The following is a 27,415-nucleotide window of genomic DNA, read 5'->3' on the forward strand; positions in this document are numbered from 1 at the left end:
ACTATTTTATTTCCTTTAAGGTGTTTTTTACAATAAAGTTCATGGATTTTAATTCTCTATAAAAAATTTCATGTTTTTTACAATTTTGCTTTCACTGTCAAATTTAGCAGAAAATCAATGTACATAACTTTATTTTTTCTCTTTTTTTAATTTTTATAAATATTTAAAGCCCGCCTTCCATCTTCCATAATATGATTCAAAGAAAAGTTTAGACTACATATACATTTGTATAATATAGATTTTTTTAAAGTTATTTAAATTATATTTCGTTTTTTTAACTTCAGTTTTACATTAAGAAAAAGTGTTTCAAATTAATCACACAAATGTGTCGTGCTTTTTAACTGCAAGTCACTTAATATAAATTATTCTATAACTTACAACTTGTATGCATTATAAATATTTATTGGAGGGTAACATGTATTTGAGACCATTTTTTTAAACTAATTCAGTTGTATTACACTTTTAAGATTTTGCTATTAGACTGTAAAGAGAAAGCTTTCAGCTTTTTAGTAAAGTAAATTGTTTTTTCTGTCAAATTTTGGATGTCGTCTGTCGTTGACTATTTCTGACAGATTGAATTAGAAGACTGTTTAGGCTGTTATATTAATTGTTTAGTGAATATTTAGCAATGTAGCTATTTACTATTCTGTTCTTTGTAGTTGTATTGATTGTTTAGTGCCGACAAGGCGATTGTACATTGTACGTAAGGATTTTAGCTGAAGCGGCATTGTGAAGGGGGTAAAAAGATTATTCGGCATTTGTACGCGCAATTCGAGTATATTATTTGCCCAATCGGTATCGCTTACCGTGTGCGGGAAATCCGCTGATTTTAATAGCATATTATCCATTTTCCGTTGCCTGGTTGTTATTGGATTAAATGTTTAATCAAACTTTTTGCTCGCCGCGTTTTTCCCGAACAAATTTTTCCGATACGGAGTTTTGTCAAGTAACTGATTTTCCACTCCGATTTATACAACTTGGATGTATTTCGACAGTTGACAGTTCAAAAGCAAGGCAACGATATTACCAATAAATCCAATATCCTTCTTTTTGTCAGAGTAAACACACTCTAAGGAGGAATATACAGGGTGTCTCAATTTAGCCACCTGACGGTTTCATTCTATTACAGAATATAAAGAAACTACGACCGAGAAAAATCAAATATTTGACTTGATTTAAGAAAGAACAATCTTCGTATTTTCACGGGGTTTTTAAGAGGGATTGTCTTCTCAATGAACACCTCGGTAGATTGAAGCTAAGAAACAATGGCGAATGCATAATATGTGGGAAAAATGGGGAAACGCCAGAACACCTCATTCCCGACCGATATTGGAGATGGAGAACTAATCTCTGTAAAACCGTCTGAGATACTGGCTTCTGAGATACAGGATCTACAAAAAAAATCCTCTCCATAATGGTTTTTGATTATTAAATTTCAATGAAACGACAAAAATCAATACATCGGAGCGTTTTAAAAATTATTCTTTTAAGCAAAGGAAAAAAATCTCTTATACAAACGTAAAAATCACTTTTGGCCACAAATTACTCTGCTCAGATGTCACAGCTGTCAGAGTGTGACGGCGAAAATTCGATTTTCCAAGACTACTTGATTCTTTCTCCAGCTTTGACTCTCTAGGGCTGTACAAGAAATGTTTTAATATTATTTCTCCCCTAAATTCCTCAGCAAACCGAAAAAAATGTCTGGGCTATTTAAAATCATTTTTTTTAAAAGCAAACATTTTTTCTCTTATTTTAAACTACGTTCCTTTAAAGAAAGAGTATTTTTGAAAATAATGCAACTGGGTTTTGAACTAAACACATACGGACTTTTGATTCAGAATGTGCGAATTTTGAAAAAAAAAGGAATAGGAATAAATAAACGTGCGTTAAGATTCTTTAGCAAAATATATGGCTGGATAGCGATAGTTAATGATGCTGGCCAGGTAATGAGATCTCTGAAATCCCGTAAAGCTCGATAAAACTGGTAAAGAAATTTCAAGGGAATTTTTGCTTGAAAGGGCCGAGTTTTACCGACAGTTATTACACACAATTTTGCAGAAGGAATTTTTTATGCAAATTTTCAATAAAATAAAAGTAATAGGCGATGCAGGAATTATCAGCATTTCCTGTAATAATGGTCATGCTATTTCATTTGATAATAACACCTTCTCATTACTTGTTTGTGTCTTTCTAAGATCACCGAAAAAAAATAATAGGAATATGGCAAATAAATGGTTTACTTGTATAATATTTATTAACATTAAATAAAAGATATACCAAAAGATTTGATTTTTCAGTGCAGGGACAAGTTTTTAAATCATAAAAAAAGTAAAAATTATCTCCAAAGCTAACTTTTTAACAGTATTAGGAAATGTTTTCAGGATTTTTAAAAGTCAGCTTATGATTTTATGCTGTTCCAGAACACATTAAATTTTTAGGTTTTACTTTTATGGCTCTACATTCGTAGAGGTAAATAATATATGCACTTCTGAAATATTTATTTTCTTTTATACACCGGGTATCAACGAAGAAGCGATAGTATATTATTACTTAATAAAAATTAATCTTTTACGTTTTTTTTACATGCTAAAATTAGGGTACTTTTAATAACAAAAATAAAATCAATGGAATTGTTTAGAGAGTCGTAAAAAACGATGCAAACCTTCGTTTGGAATCTGACAGAAAGTTTCTCGGGGCGGAGCTAATAAATTTACCAACTGATTTGATCAGGAAGCACTAGACAAAAGGTATTTCCGGTTCAGTAAACAAGAAATCGAAATAAAATGGATAGACATTAGAAAGAACAACTTGACTAGGAGAAATTTATAATTTACATGATGACTCGTTTTGTTTTGCTAGAAGGACCATAAAAGTTTTAGTTTGTGTTCGCTCTATGTTTTATAAATACAGGGAAAGGGACAAATTTTTCTTTTGTGTTTATATGTAACATTAACACAATAAAACTAATAACGAATTAAAGAAAAATCGAAGTTTTACCTAAATGTAATACCCTTATTTATTTATTTCTTGTTGTTTATTCGAAAAAAACTAAAAATATCAAAGTTAATTAACAAAGGCATACCGGAATGGCGACAAAGGAAATTTTCATTAAATTATTTTTGAAACCTATTTAAAAACTAACAGCAACACACTTTTTTTAAATGGTTTTTGAAAATTTATTAATAAATATAGAGTTGATATTGTCACAAAATGTTTTTCAGGTAGAAATTTACCTTTTTTAATTAATTTTGGGCAGTTATGAATAAATACAGCTGCTTAGCCATAAAGTTGTTTGTAGTTAAATTGATTCCAACTACATATTTTCAAAATATTCATAACACAGCAAATTGAAAATAATCTGATAAAACATTTTATTAATTAACGTAGCCAGAGTTATTACAAAAACAGAGACTTGGCGATGAAGTTTTTTATTTAAAATTCGTTTGTACTATTTTGAAATATCCTGCAAACTAAAAAATTACCTGGTTTAACTTTTTAGTTAGGGATGTATTGGTGATATATCGAATTTCCATATTATTTTTATAACCAAGACCAGTCTTGGTCTTGTAGGGTCCAAAAGCCTACATGGCCCATATTTTCTTATTCTACGCCTTTTAATTAGTAAATAACAACATTTTTAGGAGAATCCGTGGCCTGACTGAAACAGTCGAAAAATCCCCAATTTTTGTTTTTTACTCATTTTCAAAGAACTTAGAAAGATAGTAAATATAGTGAGTAAATTATAAAAATCTCAGCACTTGTAGAAAATTTTATGTAGATTCTGAATATATGCACCTTTGTTGGTTTAGGTACCTTCGTTTTGTGAGAAAATTTATTTTGTGGATACTTGTTTTTCATTTTTTTTAATAAAGGTTAAAACGTCCCCCGTAATGGATGTTACTGTTCTCGTAAGACTACAATGGTCTATATTTTATTATTCTACGCCTTAATTAGTAAATAACAGCATTTTTAGCAATATCGGTGACATGAAAAAAAAATCGCCAATTTTCATGACACAATTTTTGGCTATTTTTTACACATTTTCAAAGACTTTAGAAAAACAGTAAACATAGACATAAAATTATGAAAATCTCAGTATTTGTAGCAAATTTAATATAGATTCAGAAAATATACACCTTTGATCGTTTAGTTACCTGGGCTTTATGAGAAAATTCATTTTTTGGACCCTTGTTTTTTAGCTATTTTGGATGAAGGTGAAAAATTGTCCCTACATCCATTACCTATATTTTCTTATTCTACGTCTTTGAATTAGTAAATAACAACATTTTAAGCAAAATCCGTGGCATGAGAAAAATCACCAATTTTCATAAGTATAATATGTATGGAAAAGTCGAAAAATGCCCATTTTTTGGCTTTTATTCTACATATTCAAAGAGCTTAGAAACAGAGTCATAAAAATATGATAATTTCAGCATTTGTAGGAAATTTTATACAGATTCAGAATATTATACTAAGATAGTAAAGTATAAAGCAAAATAGTAAAGATACGTAGTAAAAATAGTACCTCTGAAATCTTGCATATCTCGGTTTGGTTAAAAAATAAGTTACTTGGACCTATATTTTTGAGCTATATATATTTGTTATACATCTATTATTTATTTAAAGCTTGTTAAATGTGGGATAAAATAAAATGACAACACAGTACCTCCACTACCATGAGATTGTTTTTTAATAAAAAATCGATATTTTTATATTTCGATATTTTTGACCATCTTTAGTTTCCGTATTATTTAACGTAACGAGATTTAAAAATGACACAATCTGATTCCATGCAAATCGTAGCCGTTTATGAAGTTTTTCAAACAAAATAATCCCAGCATTATGACGGGCTTAAAAGCTTTTTCAGCAATTTCGACCGTAGCGTATACAGGCATGATTGCAACTTCGTTCATTACATCTCATTCCGTAAACTCAAGTCGAACTATTTCGGTACGTTTGAGCATAGTTGCCGTGGCAGCAAGCGGCGCCAGCTAAAGCTAGCTAACACAAGAATGGTTTAATTAAGAATGGACAGCGTTTTGTAGCCGAAATTTGATCAGAACGAATCAAAATTTCCGATGATTGTTCCAAGTTTGAGGGCTGCTTTAAAACGATGACGCGAAGCGTTAATGTTCCAGATATGACTGACAAATTAAATTTCCAGAGTTACTCGGTTACCTTGTCTCCGAAGTGGATCGATTATAGTTATTTGTCGGTACATTAACAAATATTGGATGCAACCAAACCTATGAGAACTGTTCGATTTAGTCGATTAACTTTCATAAACAGTGACATGGATGAGAGCAAATTAATTTTGAGTTTATAAAAGAAATACATTTCGTAATGTAGATACATAATATAAAATATTGCAGAAGCCAAATATCGTCGTAAAATGTTTAGTTTCTTTCCTATTCCTTTCTTTTTTTTTATTTTCTAACTTTAGATATTTTATGAGTTGAATAAATTACAAGAACAAATCGATAAGACAGATGTTGATGTTTAAATGGGTCCTTTTGAGGGTGGATGGTTTGTGCCCATTAGTAATGAGCCATTAGCTGTATATACAGGGTGAGTAGCAAATCAGTTAAATAAAATAAAAATAATAATAATTTGGATTTTTTTTTGGAAAGACTGATATGAGAGATGGAGAACTAACCTCTGTAAAACGGTCTCAGATACTGGCTTTTGTCAAGCACTGAGACTGAATGATGAGTTATATCTCAAGAAATGGGGATACAATAGATCTATAAGATATGGCGGTGATTAACTTTACCCCCCGCCACATAAAATCTATATCTATAATGCTATAGGTTACGTTTGGAGGCCAAAAATGTATTTTGGAATAAGAATATCGTAAACAAACATTTTAGAATATCAAAATCTCACTATGTATAACGAGAAGATTATGGAGTCTCTTTGAAGTCAATGGGATGTGGCAAGTGTCAACCATTAGTTAATAATTCCCAGAAGAAGTATGACAAGTATTAGAACCTATGAATACATTAATAGATCCTTTAATATCTTAATAGCAATATAAACATTGTTTTTAATACAGTATATAATATTTTTTATGTAATTGAGAAATTTAATTTGTTTTTTTTTCGTATAACAACGCAATCATGGAAAACAGTAATTAAAATTATAAAATCAACATATCTTTGTAATACGTTGTATGTCATCGCCGCCGAAAGGGTATCGATCGGTTTCTTCGTAAACAAAACATTTTCAAAACTCTTGCTATATTTAAATAAAACCGTATTTCGACCACGGACACGAAAAAAGAACCAATTAATAAATCAAAAGCGCTCTAAACGACTTCCTGTCATTTAATTTCCAATAAAATGCGAAAGTTTTTTGTATGACCTATATTCCTCATAAAGGAAGGGCATATCGTGAATGGAGACCCCCCTTTTTTTAAGTAAAAACTTTTATTCATGAGTTTCCAGCCGTATAGAAAGGAACTGAAACAAAACAACTTGATTATATATTTCATTGTGTTTATCTTGATCTCACTCACACGTCTTGCTTAGTTGAGAAGAGAAATTTTTCTGTTCAAGTTTACTCAAGCCAGGATCTTTAAAACTACCTATTTTACCATATGGAAATTTAATTTAGACCAGGATTCATACTCTTTATTGCTGTTTTTCCGAATACTACCAAAACTATATTTTTTTCTTTTTTGAATATTTCTAGTTTGACCATTTTAAATAATTATAGCATGACATATAGCTTGTAAAATAAAGAGGAATTATTGAAATTACCCAAAATAAACCAAAAAGTTGAGTGTTTAGTAGGAAGTTACTTTATTTCTTTAAGTAAACCAGTTTTAGTTGGTAAACATGTAAAAACACATAAATTTATTTTATTTGATGTTAAAAGTGTGTACATAAATTAACAGAATCATTTTAGAAAATGGAATGGAATTAATATAATTGTTAACACGTGTTGAATAAATGATAAATGAATATCAGTAACAAAAAGTGACCCAATGTACTATAATTTGTTATTTTTAAAGAGAATACCAGGAGTTTAACTAGTATAAGTTGCTTATAGTTGAGGGTTGGAACCTTTGGTGTTACACAGCAAAATAAAAACACTAAATCACCACAATACACCAAAACACTTTTACTATTACACTGGACGCGCGTTTCGCTAACCATGTTAGCATCATCAGCAGATGATTATAAACTAAAGTACAATCTACAAGTTGAGCGTGTATATACTCGCTCAGTGGGCACCGAGTGGGCGTGGTAAAATCTAGCCAACCGAGTTAGAGCCCACTGAGCATAACAGTTAGATTTCCGCCACTAGAGTAGTAGGAACAAAGAACTTGAAGGAATTGGACCGTTGTCTCTGTTCATACTATCTTTACATTTATTAATTCTGATGCTTTCATATGCATCTAATTGCCTGTAATTTAAGACTTGTTTAATTAATTTTAAATTATTAATATCTATACAATGTTCTTTATCAACAATATGTTCGGCAACGCAAGATTTATCCGGTCTACCATATCTTATCTGAGCTAAATGTTCTTTAAATCTAGTTAATATTGATCTTCTAGTTTGCCCAACATATTTTCTCTATTGATTCTCTATTGTAATCAGAAATATGATGATTCTATATTGTAATTAATACACCAGTATTGTGGTGATTTAGTGTTTTTATTTTGAAGTATAAGTTGAATAGTGAAATTATTATACGTTATTTTAGAATTTCGTTACATAATAATCACACTTTTTCTCATTATAATAAATTATTTATTAATATATAGATACATTATAATTAAATTTAGGCATATCCACATAGTAGTATTAAAAAGTTTTGGATGAAAAAAAATAACAGATAAATTTATTATGGGTTTTATTTTGTTCTTTGTTAGTAAATAACTATTACAATATTATTTCAGGGTAGTTTTAATGTTTGTTAGAGAAACTTTTATTTATTTAATAAAATCAATCAATCAATGTAGCTCTGCTAAGCACGTACCTAAACAACAGGAATTTGGTTTGTCTTCCTATTAATAATAAAAATATCGCTGAGGTAACAGAATAAAACAATTTTCGAGGACTAATAAAATTAATTTTCTTTTACTGGGATAAATGTGTTTGGTAAAGAACTATAATTTTATCGAAAGGAATAAATAAGAGCAAATAAAAATTATATTAGAGAAAATAATTTATTACTATTTTTACGGAAAATGTCACTAAAGGACGAGCGCAGGCTATTATAAATGTAATAACTTTTATTTTTCTTGGTTTATATATTTCCAAAAAAGTACTATTTAAAGCAGTCTATAAACAGTTACGACTATAAATAGTTTATTATTTAAATATGTATGGAAAAAAAAATCAAAAAGGCCCTAGAAACATAATAAGTATAGTCATATTACTATGAAAATTTACACCTCTGAAGGTTTAGGTACCTGGCTTTATAAAATAATTAATTATGTAGGTCCTTGTTTTTCAGCTATTTTTTAAGCTTAAAACATCCCCTATATCTATTACTGTTTTCGAAAGACTACAATGGCCTTTCTTTTCTTATTCTACATCTTTTGATTAGTAAATCATAGTATTTTTAGCCAAATTGGTGGCATGAAGAAAATTTCCAATTTTCATGACTATATGTATGGAAAAAACTCGAAAAAGTGCCCAGTTTTTGGCTATTTTTTACACATTTTCAAATGCCTTAGAAAAATAGTAAACACAGACATATTTACGAAAATTTCAGAATCAGTAGGAAATTTTTAAAGGCTTTTTACCTTGGCTCTGTAATAAAATTAATTTTTTGGACCCTTGTTTTTTCTCCAATTTTTGATAATGTTTAAAACGTCTCCTAGGTCTATTAGTGTTCTCGTAAGACTATATTTTCTTATTCTACACCTTTTAGTTAGTGAATAACAGAAGTTTGAGCCGAATCGGTGATTTGACCAAAATCGCCAATTTTCATGACTATAACTATGGAAACGAAGACCCCAAAATGCCCAGTTCGACAGTTTCTTTTTCGCGTCTTCAGAGTTTTCAGAAAAATAATAGATGCAGCTCACTAAAAAGCTAAAGTGTCCTGTTAAAAACCCGGTGACAATCCAAAGTCGTAACTGTTTCGTCCTTACTTAAATCAAAGGAAATTCTTTGATTTTACTTCGAGTGCCTTAGACTATTGGAGGATACCCATTCCAGTGCACGGATGGAGTCTTCCAGGTTCTTGAGCTCTGCTTTAAGTTGGTTTGGTTTGGTTTGGAGTTAGTGGAGTGATCGTTCCTTTTCTAGATAGATCATTTGCTGCTTCATTGCCTTCTATCCCAGAGTAGGGGGACTTTATTTTCTTTGCCTAATTTGTTCAGCTTCTCTAGGCATTCTTTAACCAACTTTGAATTGATGTAGGGAATGCAATCCCGCAAATGCGGGATCCCTCTGAGATTCTGCGGGATCAAAGTTGCGGGATTTACCGTGCGGGATCCGCGGGATCGACCCATTACTACTGGGTAACCGAATCGATATCGATCAGGGTCAAACCGTTTCGTTCCGGGCCGATGCGTCGACGGTCGGAACCCGGGGGACCCCTTACGGCTTGGGCATTAAAAATAAGTGAAACAAACAGGTTACTTGTTAGATTTCTTTCTGGCGTATGTGCGTAAGTGAAGAAAAGCGTTTAACTAGAACTTGTAGACAATTTCGTCAAATAAACTGCCGGACATATGTAATTATCGGGACAAGCAAAATTTTATTGTAAATTTAAAGTTGAATAGGTATCTCTTGAACTAAAAAAGATTTTGGGATGCGGTTTGGACCAGGTTTTAGATGCATCTATTGTGATTAAGATGCTATATGGTTTTCGAAAATATATTTAGCAAATTCTCGTATACAGGGTGTTTTATAAGAGTGTGAAAATTTGGTCAAGAATCTTTTTTACGGCAAATTTAGAATTTTTTAAAAATCGAAATTTTTACCAAGTACGACTAATCTGTATTGAAATTAGAAAAAACAATTTGATAGGTTTTTTATTTTTTTAAGGAAAATACGACGTTTTTTTTTAAAAATTTGCATTTTTAGTCATACGTATGGTCCTTAATGGTACAAAAAGCTTTGTACATTCTGCATATTCTGCCAAAAAATTATTGATATAGAGTGTATCTAAAAGCCGATAACTAACACAAGTTAAAAAAAAACTTTAACATCAGAATAATATTTTTATTTATAAAATAAGCAGATAAATTATAATAAAATTTAAGTTTATTTAATATTAAATATATTTTTTGAACACCCTGTATACATCGGTCCAAATTTCTGTACAGCTACCAATTTGCTTTTGTACCATTTAGGACCAAATGTATATATCGTTTACGGTCCCGTATATCGACTATCGTTTACGGTCCCGCACTTTTGCGGATCCGCGGGATTGACTGCTTTAATCCCGAGGATTTGCGGGATTGAGATTTTGGTGCGGGATTGCATTCCCTAAATTGATGGCTATTTCTGGTTTCCGACAGTTAGATTCCCTGCTTACTTATTCCATTAAAAAGCTCAAGTATTATGTTTTTTTTTGATAAATTAATGGTGTTTCCAATTGTTATAAATCTTTTTGAAAATATTAAAACACTTTTTTACTACTCTATCTGTGGTTAATCACCAGTATGGATAAATTTATTGAAATAGGGACCCTGGTATTACGTAGCAGCTCCTGTTTTATTGGAGATTTTTTTTAATAAGAGGAGAGATTATCGTCTATCGTTCCTTTTTCTGATTAAATACTAATACGACGGTCTTCAGTCCAATAACTCACCTCCTGCTAGAGCCACGGAGTTGCTCTATTCCCTGCTTACGGATCTGGTGCTGCAACTCTCTCCGTGAACGGCCGTTTCGGCGCGAAGTTAGTGTTTGAACAACTCCGAGCTGGTCAGGTATCAGGCTGGCGCGTTCCTCCAGAGCCCTCCACTTCGACAAAATTCGAATCGTTCCCGCTGCAGATCCGATATTTTGATTTCGTCCGCCGCACAATACGGTTATTCCCATCAAATTTGCGCCTCTCAGAGATCGAACCTATGACTTTCGGGACTATTGGCCGTCTTTGAAAAGTTTTTTCGAAGCGTTTTTTTTCCGAGTTGTGACAGTTTCTGGTTTTCGGCGCTCTTGTGCATCGGCTAGTGTGTCAAAAAAGCCGCCAAACTGAATAAGTAGGTTTTTACTTTTAAATTTTATTGTTGGTTAAATTGGAAATATAAACTTTTTTGTTTTATTTATTTACGATTTTTTTTATTTAATATTTTAGATTTAGTGTTTAAATAAACGCTTCATTGAAGAAATATAAAGTTTGCGCTCAATTAAATTTCCTGATTGCTGTATGTAATTTATTTTATTCATTCTATTAGTGGCATAAATTTGAAATATATATTTGCTCTCTCCGATATTTTTTTTGTAGTAAAAATATATTTGTTATATTCTAATATAACTTGTGTTTATTAAAGAAATAGTGCATAATTTTTTTACCTAATTTTAAAGAAAATATCTAATTTAAAGTATATTTATTTTTATTTAACTTGGTGTATTATGGTATTAATTTCGATTTTTTATTATAGCACTGATTTGAAATTTGTATTTGTTGTATTAGGGGTTAAATTTTAATATGTATATAGGTAATTCTGTTGTGCATTTAAAGTTTGGGTTCACTAAACTGAAAAATATGCATTAATTGGTTGTTATTTAAGAAATATACATAAAAAATGTCAAAAATAGTCTAAAGCGCCGTCTACACATAACGTTATACCTGTCAGGTAAGAAGGATTCAAATTTATTAGCGTATACACTAGCATTTTTTTCCTGCGGTTTTATCAATTACAGCGTTTTGTTTAGTGAAGTTAAAAAGAAATAACTTGGTATTTCACTAAACAATTATTGTACTTACATATGGTAAAAAATTTAATTTCTAAACACCCAAAACTAGTTGTGAAAATAATATCGTTTGGTAATAATCATTAAATATCTCTAAATAATGTTGTAAAATACATAATTTTGTGAGACTATGCAAAAACATTAGATTTTTAAAATTCGCTTAATAAAGATGCTATAATATTCCTTATTATTTTTTTAAGTTTACTTATATTTTTTCAGCGCAGGCAAAACGACAGTTTTGTTGTAAAACTGACTTATTTCGTCAGTTCTCTAGACGATCTTCAAGTTTAATTCGGTTCTACACACAAGATACAAACACTTGATACGTTTTAACTGAACAGGTAAGACTGACAGGGAAAACGTTACGTATAGGCCGGACTTTATATTACGGTTTTATTTAATACATTTGATTGAGCGTTTATTTTTAATAACTGTATTTTCTTATTAAAAAAAAACTTACTAATTTTTTCGCATATTTTAAAATATATAGAATGAAAAGTTATAGGACTCCAAGTTTTACCACGACAAAGAGTAATGACGCAGTAAAAGTTTTTAAGTTTATTTTCATTAACGTGAGAAATTTTGATTATATAAGAATACAGGGGAAGGGTTATGAAATAGGGGATGTTTGTGGACTTATAAAACACTTATATAACTTGTATAACATTTTCTAATTAATTTTGAACTTCTCTTAAATTCTTGGAAAGAAAGGTTAGATATCAATTTTAAGTCTCAAGTATTAAGATCTTTTCTTTTATATAAAGCAAAGCGAGCGTTAATGAAATCAATAAAACTCTGAGTAAATTCTAGATAACGGCGAGAAAATCTTAAATTAACAGAGATACCTAAATTTGATTTATCTACAGTCAATCGATAAAGATCATGGTTACTTAATTAATTTTAGTTTGATAGTTTTTGACATTATTAATCTCGAGCAGCTTCCTGCATACTCACTTTCTTAAATTAATTATTTTCTTTAATCCTTGTTAAACGACTTATCATTATTTAATTGATGATAGTATACGGAGAGCTAGATTAATAGAAAAATAGTTTCTATGGAATTTTAAGCAAGAAGAAAATTCAGGAGATTAATAATAATACATAAAAGAGCCGTTTGTCTTTCTGAGATCAATCTTTATTATGAAAAAGTGTTTGAGATTTATTATGGTCACACAGAAACGCTTTATTCTGCTGCAGATGCACAGATGCAAAATTCTTCTTGACTTTTCTGTCTGATATTCTAAAATCTTTTATTTGAAAACTTTCGATAAAATATGACATAATTTCATAATTTTTTACCTTAATACATTTTTGGTTATTGAGTTTCTTCGATTTGAATACTTGAATTAATATTTTTTTATTATTTAAGTAAATGTCAAAAGCAGCCTTACATTATTATTTTCCTAAGAATTTTAATCTATGTTTTCTAAAAGTTTAGACTAATTAAAAAGAAGTATTGCCCATTGAAAGTTATGATTAATTTTAATGAAAAATATCAAACTTAAATTACTTTATTAATAATATGTATATACTTGGTCTTTAATATAATTGATTATGTTGTAAAAAAACTGTTTTGCGTGTATACAGTTTTATTTCATATATTTAAATGTATGAAGTATCACTCATAAAAAATATTAGAATTATATTATAAATAATTGAAAACATAGCAAAATAAATATAAATTAACTTGTTTTATGCAAAGTCACGTTTTACCTGTCAGTTTTGGATGTCTCAGTTAAAACTAAATATTATATAGAGAGGAAACGGACGTTAGTTCTGTAGATAAAGATATTATTTAATTTCTTTGATATATCTGAATACATTTAACAAAGTTTTTTTCATAAAAAATAGCGGAATTATGTAAATATTAATTTAAAACATGGCAAAGTCAATTTAATCCAGCTTGTTTTATGCGAAACAAAGTCTGTGGTACAAAAAAAGTTTGAATCGTTTTATATAAAAATGGAGTAAATTTCCCGAAAACTTTCGATGTGCGGTTTTAGCTACGATTCGTGAATTTAAATTAAACAGGGTCAAGGAGTCCCTCGCTGTGGTGACCCTTTTTCCAGCTATGATATATTTTAATTTAATACATCCCACGAAACGTGTAGAACACACGAAAAAATTTAACATATCTTTCGCTGTTCCGTTTTTATGACAATTTCTATAACAGATACGCATCTGTGTTCATTAGTTATTGATATTTTCATTATAATCACGAACTATTTTTTCTTAAGGGACGCTATATGAATTTTGAAAGAAAAAACCGCAAAGATTAAGCGATGGTTTTAAATCTGGCAACAAAAATTTTCATTTGAATTGAAAAGACATGGCTTTGTCTAAATGAGCGAAACCGCCACGATCGCTTAAATGAAAATTCGCCAAAAGAAGTTCATTTATTTTTGAAATCGTCGCTGCTTTTGGATTTTGGGGTAATATAATCCCCCCAATAATGGGCCCCGGCACAAAAAGAGGCGCCCTTGATAAAAAAGAAGAAGGACAACGAAATTGTTTCATCTCGTCTTTTAAAGCAGCAGTACAATGTCAAGAGACAGACTACAATTATTGTCTGAAATTTCAATAAACGCCAAGAAATTCTTTTCACGACAAACTTCATGGCTATTTTGCCAAGTGACTGTTTTATTCCTTTTTTTTACGATATAAAAGATGAACGAATGTCAAGTTATATAATATTCTATTCTACGAAGTCCTTACAAGTTCTAAGACAATGACAATTTGTAGAATTTCAATTTGAATTTATAAATGCTTTTCGCAGATTTTACTTAAAGCGACAATGATCTATTTAGTTTTAAATTTTGTAATATTAATTCAATATAATTACATTGCAAAGACTTTTGTAAAACGTCATAGTTATTTCTGTCGACTAGATTGATTTTGTTTTCAAATAGGATACCCTGTACATTACTTACAAGTTTGTTAGATAGATTTTTTTTATTTACATACATATATCTGTATCTCTACTATACAATGCAGAGTACAATAATAACAGTACCTACTTCGTACTTCTTATTACTTTATATTTTTGAATAAAATATTTGGGTTTTCTTAAAGTATTTTAGATTTATTTTCGAAATCCAGAAAAACATTCTAACATTATGTTTGTGTTTTTTTCTCAGAAAAGACTCTTTATAAATGAGGATACTTTTACTATCTGCAAGATCGATTAATCAAACGTTACCAGAAAAATATATGATAGATAATAAGTAAAAAGAACAAAATGCCCAGGAACCTCGAAGAAAAATACTTGCAAATAAAAGAAAATATTTTTTCCCAGTTACCCACAAAACTTGGGAAAACCTTTTCATAATTTCGAACATCTTTTAGCAATAAATAAAAATACAAAAGTTCTACAAATATCTTTAGTCAAAAGATCCTGGCATAGTTATTAAATTTAGGTAGACAATATGTTAATTTAAGTAATTTTGTTTAGACTTGGCTTTATGTAAAAATCTCACATAAGTGAACATAACTAGCATTTGTGTAGTTTCTTTTAGGAAATTTGAAAAAGCAATTTTTTGCAAATATTTTCAGGGTTGGTAGATCTCGATAAAAAAAAACGATTTTCTCTTTACCGCAAATAAGTCCAAAATAACCCATAAAAATATATATGATAAATCATCATAAATGACCCATCATAAATGACCCAAATGCAAAATATTTTCATGGTGTCTGTCTGTCTGTCCGTCTGTCTGTAACACGATAACTCAAAAACCGCTAAACCGATTATAACCAAATTTGGTACAAAAGGCACAAAAATACTCTGGCACCCGAGAATCTGGCCATTAGTTTTTGGTGGGGGGTGGCGGGTTGGTAAGGGGGTATGGGAGGGGGTTAAAAATTTTAAAAAATCGTAACTCCAAAATTACCGTAGCTAGCGAAACTAAAATTTTTTTTTTAAAATTTCAAATTTTCAAAATTTTTTAAACTTTTTAAAATCTCATAATCATGTTTTCTGGGTTCGAAATATACTATCCCCAAAAATATTTGCATTTATTTAAGACTCACTCCGTATATCTGTCTAAATGTTTAAAAACAAGCGAAGAATTAAAAATAAACTAATGTTTTCACTAGGAAAACTAATGCTTAACTAGTGCTCATGTAATGTGTGCTTATTAAGTCAATTCTAATGTTTGTATCTATATTCTTTCATCGTAATAACTTGAAACTGACTCTCCAAAAACAAATATGGTAGTAGAGAGAAAATTCAAGCTTTGAGATTTCTCTGCGTTCGACGATATTTTAAAATTGATAGAAAACTTGTATCAAATATCGGATTTTTCTTCGATTTGATTTAATTTCTTCGTTGAAAGAATACCAGGGCATATTTACACGTAACTGGGTCAACAAATACCATTAGAACAAGAATTTTGTCCAGTAATACGAAGTAAACCTATAAAGGACCGAGTTATGAAACCGTTCAGAACGAAAACATCCTAATGTAGTTTGCATTCTAGTGTTTATCTATCTATATGTGAATAAGATGAAGCGACGGCGAGATGCAAATTCGATGCGAATATTCTCTCGACACTTTCAGCTAAAAAAATATTTTTATATTTTTTTATCGCCTTTTATATAAATCTTTTTATTAAAGCGCACTCACGTACTTGCAGTGTTCAATTTTAAACGTACACTTTCATATTCATTTTGGTCTCAAGGCTTACAGGGGAGCATTAATAAGTTTTATATACGAGGGGTTGTTCAGAGTTTGTATAGTGTCGTAATTTGCCTCACTTTTAACAGGCTTGATATTTTTTATTTTTGGAGTTAGAGTATTCATTAAAAGAACAAAATATAGTAAGATTTTATAGTATAATACAACCTTTATATTAGAAGTCTTTATTCAAGAAAGAGCAAGAAAGGAAGACCGCAAAAGGATAGAGTGGATACAAAAAAAGACCCAGGTAATATATATCATCCACAGAATCAAATCTTTCCAGTGGCAGTGGGCAGGACACCTGGCAGGAACGACGAACAACAGATGGACAACAAAAATTACAGCATGGAGAGGAATCAAGAGACCTAGAAGAAGACCAAACCCGAGATGGGACAATGACATTAAAAAATTAGCAGGGATAACTTGGGCCCGTAAAGCCAACAATATAGACAACAATAGGTCCAACTACAAGAGAGTATCTAAATATGTGAGGGAGACTACACCATAATTGGAAATGGTTGAATAAGCTGAAAATGATGATAAAGATATATTAGAAGAGGTAGAAAAGCAGCATAAAGAGAAGATAGATGTATAAAAATCAATATAAAGCTCTATTTATGTATATAGACTAAGGCATTTTATTCTAACCCATTCTACTTTTGAGCTAAAATGACATTAAGTGTCACTAACGTCACATACTCTTTCGGTAGACAAACTATATACATATATATAACTATATTGCATATATAATTCAATATTAGTCAAAATTAAAATTTATTCTGTGCCCTGTGTAAAAGCGAATAGCCCGAGGAATTACAATAAAAGAGAAATAAAATGAAGGTACTGTAAGAAAGCTTTGGTAGTTTTCATTTTGCGATTGAAGAATAATAGAAAATTGTTATCGAATCAGCATTTCTTCGGGCTTGGAAACCGACTAAAATAGAGCACGAGCGGACCTCAAACTGCAAAAAAGAGCATTTTTCACTGAGGACAAACAATCCAACTGTGCGTTTATTAAATTTGTGTTTGCAAAATACAAGGGAAATCTTTCGATTAAGTACGAAATTTTTCCGGTTTTTTTTGCAAATTAATTTCTTCTTAATTAGCTATAACCCTTCTAATTGCTTGTTCACGTTTGATTTAAATAGGAATATATATTGATATTATAGATAAAGGAAAAAAATACATAGCTGATGAAGTCACTATTGTCATTATCTTCGATTGTGATTTAAAAGGCTACTGTGACGCCGTATTTTTCGATAAAACGAAAAATAAACAAAATCATAACTGTTATTTAATGCATTAAACGTCGAAAAGAAATAAAAGCATGTTCATTATCTTCCACGTTGCTTTGTGTAGCTGCGATTCTAGAAACATTTCAACCGTATTATATCCCTTTGTATGTATTTTTTAAAGTAATGACGTTACTTTGTAGAACAGTTCATTTAATAGAACGTCCATTTGAAGGTGTTGTTTGTCGTATTATCTTTATCTAACACGCGTGTACAATACAAAGAATAACAGCTAAGTTTACTTGTTTTGAGAAAGTCACATTACGGTAAACTTCTAAGGCTATAACGAAAAAGGAACGAGGAAACTTTATATTTCAGTTTAACTTGTCATAGAGTGTTAAAAATTGAAGGAAAAAGTATTACGGAACATATCCTTTTGATTGTTTAAAGGACAAGAAAAACAGAAACATTTTTAATGGATTATTCTTTGTTTTATTTAATTTATTTATATTTTTAAGGATATAAAGGACGTAAAAATTAATTTAGAAGCCGTTACAAATATCTAACTACGAGTTTCTTCGCTGAATAAGTCATAAAATGTTTATGTGAACGAGGAGGATATAAAATTTTATTCAAATAATGATCAGAAGAGATTTATCTTACATCTGGATGTTTATTCGTTTTAAGAAACAGTCCAAGATCATAAAATCTGCTTGTTTTAATCCAAAATGATTTAGAACTGCTTGTTTTAATTTTTATACCGCATTTAGTTGTGCACGAGGATTGTCTCTGCATTATACGACAAGCGACTAAATGTTACATGAGAGACTCTATTATTTATAGACCCTATAACATAAATCGATTAATTATAACTACGAAACTAATGGGAACTATTAAGTATAATGATGCAATATCGTGAACAGGCAAGTAATCCCCAAACCTGAATATATGTTAATATAATAGATTTAGTTTGAGCAGTGCAGGACACAATTCCTGTAATCTGAAAAAATACCTTGATCTTGAGTAATGCTGAAAAGTAAGGATGTTGAAAGGATTGATATTTAGAGTCACTTATTTGACAGGTAACTCAACACGAAAACAAATCAATGAGTTGCTGAGTTGTAACATACGATGAGGAACGGCAACATAGATATTGTTGGCTACATATGGTCAGAAATTGTCCACGCAGAGATGCTTGGTCATCATCATCATTCACTACTTATTCAACCATTTTCAATTATGGTGTAGCCTCTCTCATATATTTAGATACTCCCTTTGTACTTGGGCCCATTATTTTCTATTATTAGCTATGTGGTCCAAGGTCACAACCCTGCTATTTTCATAATATCATGGTCCCATTTCAGGTTTGGTCTTCCTCTAGGTCTCTTATAGCTAAAAATCAAAATGGCGTTTCTAAGGTAATATATTTTCGTTTTCGTTCTTTGATAGATTGTTATTCATAGAATTTAATTAACGTCATATTCTTTGCTGTTTTGAAATAAAAGAAGCACAAAATTTATTTAGTTCAATGCTATGGAAAGAGTGATAATAGTTATCGGAAAATGTAATACTTTTTCCAGCGCAAAAGATATGACGTTAATCAAAGTTAATAATAATCATCTATCAAAGAATGAAATCGAAATTATATTACCATAGGAAAAGCATAGGAAACCATAGGAACCATAGGAAAAAATTCAACCGTATTTTAATTTTTTTTTAATTTCTCTAAAACGGTATGGAAATTTGGAAAAGCATAAACGGGATTAACCATTATAGAACGAGCAAATATTTTATTAAGAATGTATTTTTCTTAAAATGTAAATAATAAAAAGGTTTTTCCATCTGTAAAGACAATCTGGGGACATACTGTAGTCTTCATTTATAATATTATAAAGTCTATTTATAATATGTAACAAATTAGTACGGAACCCTCGGAGCGCGAGTCCGACTCGCGCATGCGAGGTTTCATTTTTGCTGTTTTTCCCTTCCTATAAATATAAGCATTTGTTTTAGAAAATTTAAGCATTTTCCGAAAAAAAAATCGAAGAATACGAAATTTTCAGTATTTTTTTCACAAAAAAATGTTTCTGGAGTCGGAATATACAACCATAAAAAGTTTATTTCAAGATTTAAACTAAACAGATAATATTTAGATGGGGTCTTGTTTTTCGGTGCACGTATATGATTTCCAGGCTGAGCAAGTTTAATTGCCGTATTGTGTTCATAGCGCGAGGCAAAAGTTTACAAGCTTAGTCAGCAACCGATAACGTACACACTTAAAGCGTCATGTTTGAATTACGTGGTGGATGCCGTTCCGTCCTCTACCTTGCACACTACACTTCTAAATCCACAGACTACCTTGGTTGAACAAATACGATTGTATGAACAGCCCAAGATTGTTTCCAACGTTCATAGGATTAATGAAACTATAATGAAACACTGCTTAACTTTCTTGGAAGTTTCCGTAGCGGTGAATACTGGATCCATGCCGAGAGTTATTTTCAAGATTTTATTAGTGTATTAATTAAAATTAAAATTCATTTTAAACGAAAACTTCCAAGAATTTTTCCATTCAGTTATGTAGTTATTGCTGAATATTACTTTTTTCGATGAGAAAATATATGTATAGTCAAAAATATATGCATTCCAATGAATTTAGTAAAAGTAATGTACAACTAACTGGTAGACACTAGGAGGTCATTCTAGATCTAACACCACTGCACATTGTCATTGGTAGATATGCCAATGCGATAATGATTAGAATGGTCACTAACGGAATTAGTACTGGGAGAATTGTCAGATCAGGGGCTTGGAACACCCTCAAAAAGGAAATACCACTCCTGCAACTCCCAGTGGACGATATGCCAAGAACGTACAACTTTGACAAACATGTCAATGTAGTATTGAGCAATAAGAAGGATTGGAAGAGCGAAACGCTTGCCCAGCAGTTAAAAGACCATACCATAACTTGGTATACTGATGCTTCCAAAACCAATACGGGAACAGGGATCGGAGTGTTTGCGCCGAGAGCTAATTACTCCGAACCAATGGGCACTTACCCTAGTATCCTACAGGCAGAAATCTACGCTATCGAGAGATGCGTACAACTTATCTTAGATAGGAACTATCGGAAACAAGAAATAGCCATCTTATCTGATAGTCAAGCAGCGTTAAAGGCGATCAACTCAGTATCAATCGATTTGAAATTGGTCAAAGAATGCATAGAGAAGCTGAATAAATTAGGCAAAGAAAACAAAGTCCTCCTACACTGGGTGCCTGCTCACCAAGGGATAGAAGGCAATGAAAAGCAAATAATCTAGCTAGGAAAGGAGCGAACACTCCACTAACTGGACCAGAACCGTTCTGCTTTCCAAGTGGTAACCAACTCAAGGCGGAACTCAAGAACTTGGAAGATTCCATCCGCAACCTGGAATGGAAATCTTGCAATGGTCTAAGACACTCGAAGAAGTTTCTGAGGGCTTATGATCAAGAAAAATCACAGATCTTCCTGGGTCTGAGTAAGAACAATCTTCGGATTGTCACGGGGTTTTTAACAGGACACTGTCTCCTCAATGAACACCTCAGTAGATTGAAACTAAGAAGAAACGGCGAATGCAGATTCTGTGGGGAAGATGGTGAAACACCAGTACACCTCATCACTGAGTGCGCCGAGACGACAACCATTCGTGCCATGAATTTTGGTACGACTGATATTGGAGATGGAGAACTACCCTCTATAAAACCGTCCCAGATACTGGCTTTTGTCAAAGCCCTGGGACTGTATGATGAGTTATGATTCAAGAAAGGGGGACACAATGGATCTGTAAGGTCGAAGTGATTAACCCCCCTCCCACTCATTCTAAATTCTAAAATTCTAAAAACTGGTAGACAGAAAATACATTGTAATAAACAACACAACACTGAAAATTGCAGAAGAATATTTGGAACAACTAATACACAACTCAAGATTTTTACTATCAGAAATCAACAGAAGAAGTAAGTTAGCATGGATTATATAGCTAAGAAACGCAATCATATTTAAATTTACAATGCCACTTTATCTAAAGAAGAAAGCATTTGATCAATGTATACTACTAGTCGTGATCTATGCATGTAAAACCTGGACATTTAAAACCGACATCATAAGGAAATATATGTCACACAACGCTCAACGGAACGAAATATGCTAGGAATAACCAATAAAGACCCTAAAAGGGGATGCGACAAAAGACCCAGGTAATCGATGTCATCCACAGAATCAAATATTTCCAGTGTCAATGGTCACATCGCAGGAAGGACGGACAACAGATGGACCACAAAATTACAGCAGGGTACCCTCGAAGAATTAAGAGACCTAGAAGAAGACCAAACCTAAGATGGGACCATGATATTAGGAAATTAGCAGGGATGACTTGGACTAAATAGACAACAATGGGCCCAATTGGATCGAGATTATTATATGTGGGGGAAGCTACACCAATAATTAAAAATGGTTGAATAAGCTGCATTCCACTTAAATTGAGAGATTTTTTTTTAACTTTACAGTAGTTATACGTAAAATAACGGCGTAATTTATGCATATCCGTTCTTTTTTACTGGTGTATTTTGATTCGCATGACACTTTTTATTTCCCCAGATATTTTCATGTTCCAACTGTTTTACGTGAGAGTAACTACGCGGCACGCTGATCGCGTGTAGCAATTTTCTCTCGGTTTTAAACGTTATTCATTAAAATTTTTATGAATTACGTGTTAGAAAAAGAAACCGGGGATGCTTCTAATGATTTCGGATCCTCGAAAAACTATTTTTTATTATTTCCCAAATTTATTAATTAATTTTGTGTAAATAAATCTGGGAAAATATCTTTTAAAGCCACTGAGAAATCTGTTTATCCAGTTTTTCCTGGATATTAAGCAAATCTTTCTAACCAACAAAAAACATTTTTAATCATTATTAAGTCTAAAATGATTACTTTTAATTTCAACATCGAGATATATGAGACATTGCAATGCAAAAAGAAATACAAATTTTCCATCACTGAGTTTTTCTTATGAGGATTTCATTCAAATTTCCAGATTCCATCGCAAGAAATAAATGGTCTAGGAAATATAAGCCTTCTCTTTTGTGCCGGTGCTTGTATTGCGAATTACCATTAATAGAAATATAGGAAAGAATAGTCTTTTCGAAATCTTATTTATCTTCTCGCAGTTCTTAGTCACTTCCTTTCGGAATAAAGAACTGCCAAAATTACTTTTCTTTGTGAAGAGTATTAAAAATACGGAATGTTAAAAAGCATCCTAGATACTAAACAGACAATAATAAAGAAATAAATTCAGAAATATTAATTTAAATATACAAAAGTCCTGAAATTTTATAGAAAGCAGTTAATTTATTCATCATCATTATCATTTTCAGCTTATTCAACCATTTCCAGTTATATATCCCTCCCTCACATATTTAGAAACTCTCTTTGTAGTTGAGCACATCTATTGTTGGCTATGCGGGCCCAAGTTATCCCTGCTAATTTCCCAATATCATAGTCCCATCTCAGGTTTGGTCTTCTTCTAGGTCTCTTAATTCATCGTGGGTACCATGCTGTAATTTTTGTGGTCCATCTGTTGTCCGTCCTTTTTGCCAGGTGTCCTACCCATTGCCTCTTCAGGGATTTGATTTTCTGGATGACATCGATTACCTGGGTCTTTTGTCGTATCCACACTATTCTTTTACGGTCTTTTTTGGTTATTCCCAGCATAATTTCGTACCACTGAGCGTTGTGCGACCTGCAGATTCCTTATAATGTCCCTTTTAAGTGTCCAGGTTTCCCGTGCATAAGTCATGACTGGTAGTACACATTGGTCGAATATTTTCTTTTTAGATAAAATGGCATTTTCTAAAAGTGGAGTTTCTTCCATAAGTACTCCATGGTAACTTTTTTTTAATTCTTCTGTCGATTTCTGGTAGTAGAGATACCGAGCTTTGTATTAGTTGTCCCAAATATACAGGTTGTTAATTTGCTTATTACGCGCGGCAAGAGCGTTATGGTTGAAATATGGCAATCTCGACCCGCTCGCGACGCGACGGGACGAGTCGGCAGAAAACCCTATAAGTGCATGCGTTCTCAATAGGCAGTGTTGCCATTCTGTTCCCCTATAAGTAACTGTCCAGTTAACAATCTGTATTCTTCTACTATTTCCATTGTTGTGTTATTTATTAGAATGTCTGTCCACTAGTTCGTTGGACATTACTTTAGTTTTTGCTAAATTCATTTTGAGACTTACTTTATTGCTGGCTGTATTTAGTTCGTTAATTTGTGTTCTTCAGGACTATTGGCAATTAGGACTATGTCATCGGCGAATCTTAGGTGGTTAAGACATTTTCCATCTATTCTTAATCCTCGGTTGATATCATATCAGTCCAGTTGACTGAAGATTTCTTCTAGTGTTACTGTAAACAGTTTTGGGGATATTGCGTCTCCCTGTCGTACTCCTTTACCAGTTGGGAAATCTGTTAAAAATTACTTCTGTTAATTTGTTACTATAATATCTATTAATTATCAATAGATTAGACTAAATTTTGTATGTTTTAAACTATATTTTACATTTTTTCCTAATTCCCAAATCAAATGGGACAGCGACTACTCTATAGTTGACTCACCCTGTCCCTTGATGTATTTGGATATTATTAATTAATTTTTTCTCCAGCACATCGTATTTTTTGCATACGTAATCACTTTTGACAGGAATAATAATGCGGCCCGAATTTGTGATTCAAAAGAGACATTTTTTCTCGTGTACGTTATTAAATATATGTTTCGTAGCGTAGCTAAGACATGCTTTATATTTATGTCATCTTCAAGGGGAGAAGCAAAATCCCGTTATAAGTTTAGGGAGAAGCAAAGGATCGGGGATTCCTTTTCAACACGTATTATTTAGAATTCCCAAAAGGGGAGCCCAAAAACCAAAGGTTTTTACCTGATGAACGAATATTTTACTATAACCTCCCTCGTCTTTTCATTCATTCTGCTTTTTTAACCTTCAAAGTCGACCTCCCCTTTTTTAATCACTGTTATTAAACCGAAGTTTAATTTATAATTATTCTTTGATTATACAGGCCTATGGGTGAAAAATGAATGACGCAGGGCAGGGTATTGTGTTATTGTTCAAACTTCGACTGGAGTTTGCTGAAGTTTCAAAACTGAATGGCACCGGTGCTTTAGATCTGAATCATCAAAAACTATAACTTTCTAACCTAATTTGGTTTTATATTTGAAGGTATTTCTGCTTTTCTTAGTATATCACGGTCTACTGCACCATATGGTGGCTTGGAAATTCCTCTATCTAAGCGGTTTTGTACGACATTATAAACATAGGAAAAGAAGAAAATACGAGAATTGTATAAGAACATTTTTTTTCTATGATGTGGCAGAATTATTGTTATGAATGAAAAAAGTTTTTTACAGATGTTAGTTTATAAAAGGGCATACACTAAAAATATTATGTTGTATACAGGGTGTCACAAAACAAAGTTACGATAAGGTTTCAAGTTTTTTTAGATTGCACCAGCCCTTTTTCTGTAGATAATTGAATTCAGCAAAAAATTCTGTTATAGTATACTATTTCTATTTGAAGCACTATGCGGTATTGCCATTTCTGTTAAAATCATTTTCCGTAAAGTGGTTAAAAACTGGAGTGAACATAACTTTATTAATACTTAACTACATTTTTCTAAACACCAAGGATAACAGAATTCCTAAATTTATAGCTGTTTTGCAGATATTCGCTGTATTATATTATATATGGGGATTTCAACGATAAAATACCAGATAAAGATCATGTTAAATACAATGTTGGGTGGCTATGATAAAAAAAAATCAAAGAGCCATATGTAATAATATACCACCAATATTTACGAAACGGTTAAAAATTTATGAACACTTTAAATACAAAAAATGTTCACTTTTTAATTCTGCATCTACAATGAAAATAATATACAGGGTGTTGCATTTGAAAACATGGAGATATGGCATTTTAAAAATTTCGATATTGGCGACACTATAAAAATTACCCTGTATAAGGTAATGTAAATTTTCCTTCGCGGGTTTATTCTGTTATCCTTGGTATTTAGGAAAATATAGATAATTATTAATAAAATTAAATTTACTCCGGTTTATATGCATTTTTCGTATATACTGTTTTTAACCAAAATTTCAGTAAATAAGAAATAGAATGGCAACACTGCATAGTGATAAGTAAATAAAAATAGCGTACTCTAGCAGAATTTTATGGTGAATTCAAATCTAAACAGAAAAATGGGGAGTGCAATTAAAAAAAACTTAAAACTTCATCATAATTTTCTTGGCATACCCTGTATATACAAACAAATATTTTTAGTATATGCCCCTTTGTAAACCATGCAACATACGTATAAAACTTGTTTTTTCGCCTCTTCGACAACGACGATGATATTGGACTCGTACTAATGGACTACCCTGTATATCCATTCTTTATTAATTATTTTAATTGCAGAATATTTTTCGTTAAAAATCCAATGAAAGTTCCTGGTTTAACTACAATACCTCTATTTAATTTTGTCGTAACATTTCCCCAATTACAAGACCATTTAGTTAATGGAAAAAAGTATAAAAAGTTTTGCAGTTTTATTTTCTTTATTCTCGAAGCAACAAATCGCAAATAAAAGTACCTTTGATTAAAGACGTAAAGAATCCTAAAACAAGTTAAAACATAACAAAAGACTTATTTGTTTGTTGATTTAAATGAAAATAAAATATATGGGCTCTTTTTTTAAAGGAGCGAAAAAAAAACGACCTCTTTGTTGCTAAAGATTTATGACTATGTTTCCTGAAGGAATAAATAGAGCAACTTGCACCTTTAGGCAGACAAGAAATACATGTTTTAGTCACACTTTTTAGGATTCAGATAGATACGATTTTCGTTCTAAAAATATAGACATGCATAATGTTAAAAAACTCTTATATTTTTTATTATACGGAAGTAAAATTCAGTGTGAAACGATGACATCGACAAAAGTTCGTATGATTTTTATTCATTGTAAGAAAAGGGCAATCATCTAAAGTAGTTCCATGATTGCCAGCTATTTTTACAAGATTCTTCTTATATATCAAAGGGAATTTATAAAAAGGCGTAAACCGCAAAATGGTAGTTACCAACTTGAAGCTAGCACGCTTTTTTCATCCTTTAAAAAAACTTTAATATATTTTTATCACGATTTACTTGTGACTTTCATTTCTTTGAAGCAGTAGTCATTTCTTTGTCTTAGAACAAGACGCTCTAGGAAAAATTCTTTTGGTCAAAGGTCTCAAATATAGGCCATGCCTTTGAGGGCGAAAGGAGTCTTTTACTAGATAAATGTCTTTTTTTTATTGCTGCCAAAAACTGCGTTTCGGAAAGTTATTTCGAGAATTAAGAGAATACTATTAAATTTTCAATTAAAAAAGAGAATACCGAGAGACGTTTCCAACAAAAGTTTGTTTAATATTTGTGAACTGTTAAAAGTTTTGTCGATATAGATAAGGAATTTGGGAAGTTTTGTTTCTGTTTGGGAATAAAACTAATTATAAATAAGATAATATTCGTAACTTT

The 27,415-nt window shown here is 31.3% G+C and overlaps 1 protein-coding gene across 1 annotated transcript in view; it reads left to right on the forward strand.

The window, feature by feature from the left end:
- Positions 1 to 10,925: 10,925 nt before the first annotated feature.
- The window catches only part of LOC115876767 (platelet-derived growth factor receptor alpha-like), a 270,072-nt gene continuing 253,582 nt past the window's right edge, over positions 10,926 to 27,415 (forward strand). The window contains exon 1 of the mRNA XM_030892685.1: positions 10,926 to 11,173. The gene's annotated coding sequence lies outside the window, so the exon portion shown is untranslated. The remainder of the gene's footprint in view (positions 11,174 to 27,415) is intronic.

This window comes from Sitophilus oryzae, unplaced genomic scaffold (assembly GCF_002938485.1).
Source record: "Sitophilus oryzae breed Bouriz unplaced genomic scaffold, Soryzae_2.0 scaffold_1440_pilon_pilon, whole genome shotgun sequence".
NCBI classification, from domain to species: Eukaryota; Metazoa; Arthropoda; class Insecta; order Coleoptera; family Curculionidae; genus Sitophilus; species Sitophilus oryzae.